Source organism: Macadamia integrifolia, unplaced genomic scaffold, assembly GCF_013358625.1.
Source record: "Macadamia integrifolia cultivar HAES 741 unplaced genomic scaffold, SCU_Mint_v3 scaffold1709, whole genome shotgun sequence".
NCBI classification, from domain to species: Eukaryota; Viridiplantae; Streptophyta; class Magnoliopsida; order Proteales; family Proteaceae; genus Macadamia; species Macadamia integrifolia.
This window is the reverse complement of record NW_024868319.1, coordinates 76,765-89,623: the sequence shown is the minus strand read 5'-3', so window position 1 is coordinate 89,623 and position 12,859 is coordinate 76,765.

Sequence of the window (12,859 nt, the reverse complement as noted above, 5' to 3'; positions counted from 1 at the left end):
TTTTTCCCACTCTTGCGATGCTTCACATAATGGAATAACTCATGCGCCATGAAGACAGCATCTGAGATGATTCGATCTGGAACAAAAGCCGATTGTTAAGGTGAAATGATATATGGGAGGGTTCCTTTAATCCTTTTAGCAATAATTTTAGAAATGAGCTTTGTTGTAACCCCACATAAACTAATCGGGCGAAATTGTTCAGCACAATCAGGTTCATCAGTCTTTGGGATAAGGCACACTTAGGTCCTATTAAGCTCTGCAGGGAGAACCCCATTGTTGAAAAAAGCTGATATGAAGTGCACAATGTCCTCTTGCGTAGTGTTCCAGAATTTTTGATAGAAGAGTGGGGGAAAGCCATCTAGCCCCGGCGCCTTTACAGGACCCATATCACGCAAAGCCTTAAGGATTTCTTCACTAGATGGAACTGTGCATAACATATCATTCTGTTCAGCAGTGATCATAGGGTTAATGGAATCCATAGCTTGACACATTGATTTCGCATTGATACCCTCAGATGAGACAACTTCGTGAAAGTGATTCAGAAGTTCAGTCGAAACTTCTTCACTAGACTTGGTCCAAACACCTGAAGCTAATTTTAGCTTAAGAATTCGATTTCTCTGTCTTCGTTGAATCATTATGGAGTGGAAGAAAGTAGAATTGCGATCTCCATTTTGTAGCCAGTCAACACAAGACTTCTATTTCCAGAAGATCTCCTCATGGTCCAGTTCCTCCTCAAGTTGCCTAGTAATATTAAACTCTTGATCTTGCTGCATATTTGGGGCTGGTTGACCTTGTAGAAATTGGAGCTAGTTCTTGAGAGAATTAATTTTAAATTGCACATGCCCAAATTCTTCTTTATTCCACTTCTGGAGAGATTTTCTACACAATTCAGTTTTTTGAGTGAGCACAGGCATATAGTGGTTCAGAATAGGGGTAGACCAAGCCTTGCGAACAACCTCTCCACACCCTTGGTGCTTTAGCCACATGGCTTCAAAACGGAACCACCCTCCATTTGTGTCGATAACCAAGGGATTGTGATCTGAAGCAATAGCCGGCCTAACGAAAACAACCGCATTCTCAAATTTAGTTCGCCATGCCACATTTATTAGAGCTCGGTCTAACTTGATACGGATATTGTCTGCTCCTTTTTGATGATTGTTCCAAGTGAAGGTTGGGCCATTAGCCCCAAGGTCCATCAAATTACATTGATCTATCATTGATCGAAATTGGGCAAAGTCTCTAGAGCTAGGATGATTTCCTCCTTCCTTTTCATGCCATCCCAGGTAGGAATTGAAGTCACCAACACACAACCATCGATCTTGTCGCACCCCTCCAATTCTGATTAACTTATCCCACACCTCTTGTCTTGCAGAGTGGACAGGGTCAATATACACTAGAGATAACATGAAACCTTGGTCCTTCCCATAGCACACCTCACAGTCTATAATACGATCATTAGATGATAGGACCTGCACAGTAACATTAGTATTCCAAAACATAGCCAAACCACCAGCGTTTCCATTAGCATCCACTGAGAAGCATGATGAAAATTTTAAACAACGTCTAACCTTTTCTATCTGATCAACCTTGCATTTAGTTTCGATAAGAAAAAGAATATATGGGTTGTCGCTCTTGGAGAGATTGTTGAGTGATCGAACTGTCCAGGAGCTCCCCAAACCCGGACAATTCCAACTGATCACTTTCATGATGACCCGTGGGACAACACGGGAGTGTTGGCAGGTGATATGGACACGTCTGCCATGTGATGAAGAAGGGATAAAACAACCTTAGAATGAGCAGGGCACTTGAGCAGATAGTCATGGATGGATGAATGTAAGGACATCCTAATAGCATCATAGTCCGAGTTGATGGTTTGGGGGCAGGTAGGTAATGGATGATGGATGGATGAGTGATTACCTGTTGGGGTGATAGGGACGTACAAGGCGTGCTCACTCTCCAAGGGATGCACTCTGACATCCATACCACCTGCACCAGGTAGATCGTTGTGTCTGTTTGTCTCTTCCGCTTCCTTGGTTCTGCGAAACAGTCTGAGAAGAGGCGATTCACCACTGTGAGGATTTTAATGAAACACTGGTGAATTATATGCAGTACGGTTGTCAACTCCGACGCGAGAGTACCCAAAATCATGACTACTTGCAGGGCTAACCGTTGGAAGGCTAGACTTTGCTAGGTCTTGTTCAATGAACAATATAGTAGCCTATTGGATAAGTCTCTCATCGGGGGGAGTTCCTCGAACCTCCATACTCCATTTCGGTTTAGGTCCGTCCTTGCATCTTTGGGCTGAGACACAACCATAAGCCTTCCTATGTTGGTCACATGTATCAAACATATCTGTACACTTTTTGTCCTCATGACCCAATAGCCCACAGAAATAGCAAAACAAAGGCAATTTTTCATACTTTACCACTACTGTGGTATCTCTACCTGCCTGACGTCTAACCGGAATATCATTCTGAAGAGAACGTCATACATCGACATGAACTCGAGCACAACATAGTGAACCTTCGTCCCGAATTGAGAGCCTTCAATCGTCATTATTCGTGATGGTTCTCCTACTTTTCTTACCATTTTAAGAACTATGCCTGGTTCCATCAGCTCCATAGGAATCTCATGTATTTGGGTCCACAGATCGTAGGAAGTAAAACTCCATTGTTGCTCGGCGTTCCACTTTTCCAGTATCAAAAGGTTGTCGCCGACTGACCATAGACCATCCTCCATCATGTTCGCCATATCCATCATGTGGTTAAACTGGAACAAAAATTTACGGTTCACCAGAGGGGAGACCTTCACCCCATGACGTACGCTCCACGCTGATACTAGAGCTTCGGTGACTGCTTGTCGTCGATAGGGTTTACCCTCCATTACAAAACCTACCAGAGTATTATCCCATATCAGAGAAAAAAGGTTCTCAATTTCCTCATCTATGACTAAATCCTCCTCTAACTCCCCTAGGCTTTCCTCAGAGGATGGGGCTCTCTCAGACTGAGTGGAATAGATAGAGGCCAAGGCCTGGTACAGAGGTGGAGACGAAGAAGAAAAACACGCTCATAGGGCTGATAGGTCACATGGACCTTGTGTACAGACAATTATCACGTTGCCCTTGTAAAATCATAAAACTCCATCTTATAAGCTTTATCTAGGGCTACATCTTTGTATCATAATAGGTGATGTCCTTTTTTATTACGCCACGTTTGTTAGATGGATAAAAAAGGTGAAAATTTGTGAGGTTGGGTTCCACATGTTGTGCATGTTGTGGGTTGAATCAACAAAAAAAATGAAGGAAAAAAAATAATGAAATATGTAATTTTTTGTAAGGTCTACCTATATGGGAAAAAGAGGAAATAAAAGTCAGGTGGAATTTTATGGGAAGAGAATAATAGGCGTGCAGATCATTTATAGCAATACACATTGTGTAGTGTAGATCCAAGGGTTGGGAGCATCTTCGGCCGTGTGTCTAGGCCTTGGGATCTGCACTACACAATGTGTATCGCTACAAAGGACCTTAAACCAAGGACGGAGAGAGAGAGAGAGAGAGAGAGAGAGAGAGAGAGAGAGAGAGAGAGAGAGAGAGAGAGAGAGAGAGAGAGAAACTCTTCTTTGAACTAGGCACCGTTTGATAACGTTTCTGCTATTTCTGCTTCAAGAAATAGTAGAAACAGTTTCCAGAAAAGGAATTGAAAGTGTTTGATAAATGTCGTTTCTGTTGTTTTATGGTTGTCTTTGTTGGCAACTCGGCCACGTGGCGGTGATGACGTGGCCAGTTTGGGTGACATGTATGAAAATGATGACATGACAGTGTCCAGTGTCACCAATGAGATAACAGAGCAGCTTGGTATGCATGGAGTGGTTTAATACATCATTAATAGGTGGTGCGGGTTTCTGGGTCAAAACTGACAAAATTAGCCTATTTATGATCGAGGGCATTTTCGGCAGTGAAAATGAAATTTTTGGAAGATTGGTTCTTCATAAAAAAGATAGATTGTAATTTACCTAGTCCAGTGCATTTGATTTCGTCACATTCCGATACCGTATGAAGAAGTTACGGCATTTGTGGCAGTCAAGGGCAGTTTCGGCATTGAAGATGAATTTTTTAAAGGAAGTGTTCTGCATGTAACAATACGAAAAAAATAAAATCTTTCCAACGGTTCTGATTTCATCACGTTCCGATTTCGTATGAGAAAGATACGTCATTGGAAAGGTTTAGGGTCATTTTAGTCTTTTTATATGGATGATTCAGATGATTGAGTCTTCTGAAAAGTCGTAGAGAATCCAGTTACAATTCTAACGCACTTTGTTTCATCTCAATCGGATATCGTATGAAAAAGTTATAAGTGTTTCCGTAAAGTCGATTCGAAAATCCAAACCGAAAATCCATCAGTTGCTCTCAGTGTTGGGTGGATTTTTCGGAATTTATTTTTGAATTCGAAGGGCTTTTGTGTAATTTAAAGATTTTGAAGGTCTGAGTTGCAAGGGGTCTTTAAGCACTGAAACATATGGAGGCAGGGGCTTAATTGTAATAAAGAGGAGTAAAGGGAAGTGAAATGGATGGTCAAGATTCGACCACGTAGGCTTGATGCCCATCCAAAGGCTGCTGAGATTTTGGTGTGATATGAACGAGATAGATGCTTTCCCGTAGGATTTGATTGGGGAGGTGCATAACTCTTGATGCACTGGCGCTACAGCTTATCAAAGTATGTTAGTGTGTTTCGCGCGTGTATAGAAGATATAAAGAAGACTCTAATCTTAATGATCTCATGAAATCATATTAAAGCCAACATGGAGGATTCGGATCCAACGGTCAATAATCCTTTTCACTTTTGTGAGTGGGAGACAAGCTCCCTTAAAAACCGAAAAAGCAACCAATCATAGATCGACAACACTTCTGACGATGTTAGCGCCTACGTCATGATGACGTCATCAAGATTCAAATATAACGGTTTGGATCTGTTGTCCATTGGTTTAATCGGACGGCTTGGATTATAAGATCTTTTATATGAGATCTACGGTCAGATTTCGCCCCTGTTGCGCGCGTTGCCGGGTAGCCTACGCCACCCCTACGAAGATTCCATTTCAGGCTATCTCATTGCTCCAACTTCAAATGGTCATATCTCCCTCATTTTAAGTTGGATTTGGGTGAACCAAGTTGCAGCTTCTTCGTTTTTTAAAGCCCTACACCATTGAAGCAAAAAAAAATGGGTTTTGAATGAAAGAATGCTACGGTTTTGGTAGGAGAAGCTTCCCCCTCTTTGTTGGTCCTTGAATGAACATACATTCTTGATGATAAATGTTCTTAGGCCATTAAAGGAGGTAAAAGAGGTGTTTGAAGTGTGTTAATGGTACATTAACTCAAAGCCAAGGAAGAAGAGAAGAAAACAAGGATGTGTTTGCTTTGAAGAGCAAGAAGCCAAGGAGAGAGAAGGTGTGAGCACCAAACTTATCAGTATAAGTTTCCAGTCATCCCAGGCAATCGGTTGTGAGATTCTCTAACCTTTGATTTTACATTACATGTATGTATGTTAGGGTTAGTTGTGGATGAATGTATACATGCTAGGTTAGTTGTGGATGAACTGTAAGCATGCTAGCTAGTTGTGGATGCATATGCTAGGCAGAGCTTGATTGTAGGGCATTGATATAAGCCCAATTTAATTGTATTATTTATTGTGTGCTTAGTGGGTGCTCCCAGTGTAGTGGGTGCTACACAGTGTATCGGCACTACGAGTGCCATCTCAGCTTCGGCTTGAGAAAATTGGGTGTGGGTGCTCCCGACTGTGGGTGCAGTCAAAAGTAGTATATTGAGTAGGTACGAAGCCTTTACAGGCACTACTCCGGGGATGTAGGCAAATTGCCGAACCTCGTAAAAACCCTGTGTTGTGGGTGCTTGTTGTTTACATTTTATATTGAAGTGCGTGGAATGCGGAATGGGTGTGCATACTTGGAAGTGCCTATGAGAGGCTGAGTGTGCATACGATTGTGTGCAAACAGGGACAGGTATATCAGGTTTTTCTTGGCCAGACATCAGACAGGTTTTTGGGGATCGGAATTGGACTCACTGATTAACCCCCCGTCTCAGTGACTGCCGGGTTACAACAGTTTCTTGAATTGTTTCCCGCATGCAATGGTGTTTGAAAAATGTTGTTTCTATAAACGTTTCTTGCATTCTTTTCTGGTTTGTTTAGATCAATATATTATCAAAATATGTTAAATTTTAAAGGAATGTCATAACTCTGTCTTCAAACACGAGACAAAGATCAAACCACCTTCCAAAATTCTACACTTTATCTTACATGTCATTTTTTTTTTTAATTACAACATATTAACATATGAAATATTATATAGTTCTAATATTCCCACCATGTCAAATGTCTAACATCAACTTCAACATTCTGTCATGACCATCTAACTACCTCCTTTGTTTATGTCCAACTCATTAATTGCATCCAGGATATCTGTAAATATCCTCTCTTTTCCTCAGATACTTCAATTTTGCTTTTCAATACTCTACCCTTCCCCTCTTCACCTTTGATTGCTCTTTGTAAGTACATTTTCACAAAATCAGATGTTGGTGTTGATGAAGAAGAGTAGCCATGTAAACAAACAACAATTATTGTATTACATGATCATGTATGGTAAGATTCTCACCCCAATTATATATATATATATATATATATATTTTGCTAATGATGAATATCTAGGCCTTCGGCCTGATTAGTCCCACGAGCCCATACTGACCCCACAACAGCATGGACAGGGTCATTCTAGGGTTGAATGAGAACCATTCAACTTTCACTGAAAGCAATGAAAAACATTAAATACCCCCGTGTGAGTGGCCCAAAGTATGCCTAATGGGAGTTGAACTTAGGATGTCCAAGTTTACGGCTTGTACTAAGTTTATTGTTCACCAAGTGCGCTACCCATTTGGGTTTCACCTTACTTATTCAAACGCTCATTTTGTTGTAGTTTGTGAAAAACATGTACACGTTTATCATCCCTTGTTACTGTAAGTATCATGGACCTCCGTCGGGATTGGGATATGACGCGTAGCGCATGTACACACGCTAGGGTTCGACCCTAATGAGATGAGATAGTATCCCCTGATCATCAAATGCTAAGGAGGGGATACACGTTATGGGTAAAAGGGAGTCGCCACCTCGAAAGGGTCTAGGACCCATAAATGTCTCCCCCAATCAAGGGAGAGAGACTAATGACTCTGATGGATAAGGCTGGTTTACACCAAGATTCTGGACAAGTGTCAAGTGATAGATTGGGAAGGTGTTAGGCACCCAGTCTGACCGGCCCTAAGGCCGGTCTCTTTTTGTTTGACTAAAATTTATTTGTACCCTACTAACTGGTCCTAAATCTAGGTCACTGAAAACCATAAACTAGGCATCTAAGTATGACATGTGAAAACCCTAAGCGAAGTGTCTAAATTATGCTAACTAGGTTATGATGCAAATAATAAAATGATTACGTTAATTAAAAATTAAAAACCCTAAATGATTTAATTAATATATTATGAGTCTTAGATTAATCTAATTAATAAGCTTAGACCTAGGATTAGTTGAGCAATTTGTGAAACCCTAAATTGATCTAACTCGATTAATTGAGCCTAACCTAGATGGTCGATTAATGAATTTATGAAATCCTAAATTGAATTAATTAAAATAATTAAACCCATTCTCTAGTAATTTGTGAAATAAATTATTGCAATCCTACTTAATCTAATTGGTAAAAAGATTTTTAAATTAAATGGAGCCTAATTAAATTAGAAAAGTTAAATGGACTAATTATATTAAATGGAAGCATTTTACTAGTCTACCTAATCTAGTTTAGGAAGATTTAACTGAACCTATGGTTTAATTAAATAAATTATGAAACCTAATTACCCTAATTATGTTTATCTTGAGCTAATCCTAAAATAAATTAAGCTTTTTAACATCGAATCATCAAGTATAAAAAAAAAAAGACATGTTAATTAACACTGAGCAAAGCCGACATGACATTGACTAACCTACCTAAATCTAATGATTTCAAGCATGGCAAGACATTCAAATTTAAATCTAAATTAAACACACTTTAATTCCAAAAGAACCCACTATCTGAGATAAAAAGAAACGGATTCGGGACCGGGTTGATTGCAGGTTTGATTAATTTCCAGATTGGGTCAAGGAGAAAGAAGGAAAAGGCAGGATAGGTTTCAGCCACAGGGAAAAGAAGAAAAAGAAGAGAGAAAAGAGAAGAGAGTAGATGGAGATGGGAATGTGCGGTTCAGGTTTCAAAGGAGCAAAAGAAGGGGGAGAGCAAGGGTTCAGTGGCTGCTGTTTAAGGGTTCCAGCGGTGGCAGGGAAAGAAGAGGAGGAAAAGGAGAAGAAGTGAAGGAGAAGAAGGAAGCTCTGGGTGAAGAAAGAAAAACCAGAGAATGGGAGAGAGAAATCATCACCGCCATTGCTGAAACACAAGGGCTCTAATCTCATTGAAGTTGAAAACCGATGATGGTGTTAAAAGAAAAAAAAGGGTTCACTGGACCTGCTCCAAACTCAGTTTAAACATTAGAACACCCCTGGAAATCCTAAAAATGAATCAGCCTGGTGACATAATCGGGGGTGTTCCTTCGGTTTCAGGTTTGGGAGAGAGAAAGGAGAGGATGAAAGAGAAAAGAAAAAGGGGGCTGGATGGTGATTTCGGTCAAGAGAAAGATGGGTTGCAGGTTTAGGTTTCCGTAAGGGAAAGAAGTTGAAGAAGAAGAAAGAAGTTGCAGGTTTTGTTAAGGAAAAAGAAAGGAAAGAGAAGAAAAAGAAGAGTAGAGATGGGGATTAGGTTAGGGCTGAGATCCTAATCTAAGGGTCTAGATTAAAAGAACAAAAAATAATTAAAAGAAAAAATTAAACCAAATCAAATCTACTTAAGTAAACATGTTAAAAAAAAATCAATTAAACCTAATTAATCTAAAAGAATCAATTAAACCTAAATACCTTTAAGTAGATCGGAATAAATCAATTCACATCTAATAAATCGTATTGAACTAAACTGAAACTAATTAAACATAATTAATTTAAATAAATCAATTATTAATAAATTAGAAAATAATCTATTAAATTAGATAAATTAGTTCTAAATTGCAATTAGGAGAAGAAAAATACATTAAATCCGGCTTTAATCAATAAACAAGGGGAGATAACCCCGGACTAGGTCTTCCGACTCAAGGAAGGATTACACATTCAAAATTTTATACTTGGAGAGATTATTTATTTAGAGAAAGAGAATTAGCAAAAACCGGGCCATATTCCTTATCCCAATTTTTTTTTTTTTTTTTCTTGGAAGAGAGGAAGGGCTATACTTATAACCTTGGGACTTGAGACAATTCTTTTTTATTCTGATGTGGGACTAAAAAACTAGGGAGAATTGTCCAAAAAACTTGCTTTTGGACAAAGGGGTTTGGGCGCCATGTGGCACTCCTTGGTTGCTCGGAATGAAATCTGATACCGAATTTTGGAATCAACTTTCGGGGGTCATATCTTTCAAACCGTTAGTCAGAAATCAACGTGTAGTATGTCGTTAGAAAGCTCAGTTCGAGCACTATCCAATGATGTGAAACACGATTGTAGTCTCGACCGGGAACCTTTACGAAAATATGCATAAAGTAGAGACCTAGATCATATAATGAAAGAGAGAATCTGGTGTCGATTGGCATAGTTCTCGGATCAAAGTATAATGTTCGACTTGAGGGGACAAACAACAATAATCCACAACATCAAATTCTAATTTTTGAAAATATTTTCTCTTGAAAGTTTATAGGAAAAAATGGTCATTTTCTACTCTAAGCTCAAAATTCTCCAAATCTAAAATGTCCAGTATGTAATTCTTCTTATGTCATCATCGCCGGGGGGTGACAAAATTAGGTATCTACAGTTACTTTTTCCGCTTTTCTCACACAAACAAATTAACAAGGCTACTAAGAGCTTTCTTTTTCCCTATCTAGGGCCATGTTAACTACATATTTTGTTCTAAAACTGTGACACTGTTTATAACTTTATATCTTCCTATCTAGTACCATGTTAACTACACTGTTCTTTTTTGGTGGACATCATTCCACAATTCTAACTTAGCATTCATCTGCTCTTTGGTATTAATAACTATTATTATTTAAAGGGTAAACAAGAAACACGAGGGAATCTCCTCCTTTATATGCCTATTCAACTCGTCCATAAACAATGCAATGGGAAGCAACCGCTTTACAAGACTATAACCCTGATTTTTTTTCTTTTTTTTTTCTTTTTTGGGTATAAGACCCTGAACTGTTACTACATTATTATTGGGCTATATTTCCATTGCCCATATGTTGGCATTGACCGCTCATCTATGCATAGACCCACTGAATTGAACAAGTGGCCATCTTATGATGAGTTGTTGTACAAATACAATTTCAAAAGCTCTTTAGGACCATTAAAATACAATGTGTAGTTCTGATTGCACGAAATAGGAAGAACTTTACCATATTTTAGTTATATAATGCCCAATTCTCATTCTTATAGAACACTCAAATTTTCTACTGCTGTAATATGACAGTAGTTTGTCATTTTTTTTTTCTGGGGTGGGGGGGGGGGTGGGGGTGGGATATGACAGTTGTGATTTATTTAGTATGCAAATTTAATAGTTTTGAGTAGTGTGGATGGACCGATCAATATAATACACACACACATACACATTATCATATCTTAATTTTTCTAGTGAAGCCTTTACATACCTTTCACTATTTCTCCAGTAATTATGTTTGTTAGTAATTTTGATGCCTCAAATTATTAGCTTGGGTGAGCCGCGTTTATTGTGTGTCAAAACAAATTTAGTTTTGTGAGGCTTGGTGGGTGTGGTGGCAGATGAGGTCGAGATAGACGCTAGAGGACTTCTTTAAGGAAACAAGTCTAGTTAGCAAATTATATACAACTTATTAGAGGCATTATTCAAAGTAGTTGCTTAGGCTCATACTAGACGAGAAGATGTAGTGTGCCTGTGAGAGGGTTTTAAGTTTAACTTTTACTCGATGTTCAATTGGGTTGTACTAAATTATATTTAATTTTATTTAATGATTTGTAACAATTCTATTACAGGCTTGCTTTGCTCATGAAATGATGATCTGAGGGTGGACGTATGATGTGTTCGTGATTTAATATTTTTTCTTATTTCGTAAGTTTTAAAAATCATGTTTTTATTAATTTAAAGGGACAAAGAACCATTTAAAGGGACATAGAACCATCCCCCTAATTAAAAACACTTGGTTTGGATCATAGTTGTCCATTTAGCATTATTTTAGGAAAAATGTTAGGCACTCTGTGGAGCGTTTTTCCCCACTACCTTTGTCCCTCCCCATATAAGTCGTACATAAGTTTGTTTGACAAACGTGCTTGGAACAATTAGCATGCTCATCATCCGTCTTTTATTTTTAGAAGATTTTGCATTTTATAACATAGAAATTGCAATAGTAAAACAATGGGTAAGAGATTGATGCTTGGTTTGGTCATGTGTAGCCTTTGCACCATCACAATTTGCAAGGCAATGATAGCTTATGAAAAGACATCAATATCAATAGAATTTTTATATCACATAAGGTGAGATGACAATTTTACATGTCCTGCCACAAGACCGTGTGACATTTGATCAAACATCTTTCTTTTTTTCAAAATAATGTATCATCAAATCACTAAAAACATTTGATCCTACAACCAACATTTCAATCAAGTAACCAAGGATTAGATGAATGTTTTCAATCAACGTGACTATCAATCTAGCTTCTAGCAAAAAAAAAAAAAAAAAACTAGCGACGTCACGATTATAGGGTTTGTCCTGGTGTTGAAACCTTACCCAAAAAAAAAAAAAAGTCTTATTGTGGAAAAAAAATAAAAAGGAGAGAGAAAAACCAAACCGTATGGCTTTCCACCCTCAAATTCTCTAAATCAACTTGGTATCCATGAGTGTAAGATTTACGTCTAAAATTGTACGGTTTTCTGATTTTAACATTTCCAGGGGTTTGGTATCCATATAGTGGTATCCGGTATGGCGTAAGATTTAACGTCTGAATAGAATTTACTGTTCTCCCCGTCCAAAATTTCTAGCCATTTGTATCCATGTAGCTTATTAGCGTAAGACTAACGTATTGTATAGTTTTTTCCATTCAAAATTTCAACCGTATGTATCCATGTAACGTATTAGCGTAAGACTAACGTATTGTATAACTTTCCCCATTTAAAATCTCTAGCTGTTTGTATCCATGTAGCTTATTAGCGTAAGACTAAACGTATTGTATAGTTATCTCCATTTAAAATTTCTAGCCGTTTCGATCCATAGCTATTAGCGTAAGATCTACGTCTGAACATTTGAAATTCAAGCTTAGGTTTTTCCCACCTCTCTCTCTCTCTCCGGAATACGAACGTGATTTTCATTCTCCATCGCTGAAGCAAAAGGTACGATCAACCCTTTGTCTCTCCTGTTGCTTCGGCAATGGTCACCATGAACAACTCGGAGACAAAGATAGGCCGAGGCTTGTCAGATCTTCGTCTTCATGGCTGAGATCGAGAGCTTACAAATTCCCAGAATTCAAAGAAAAATTCCGGAATGTCATCTCTCGGATGGGAAGAGGTCGTAGACACTCAGCTGATTTCAGGTATGATCCATTGAGTTACGCTCTCAATTTTGATGAAGGACCTGACGAATTTCAGAGCGACGAATTACCTTTTGGGCACTTGTCTGCCAGATTTCCAGCAACGCCACCAGCGAAATCGATTTCGCCGCCGGTGGTTGTAGGGGAGATCACTGTCTATAGTTAGGAAAAAAAAAAGGGTATCGATGA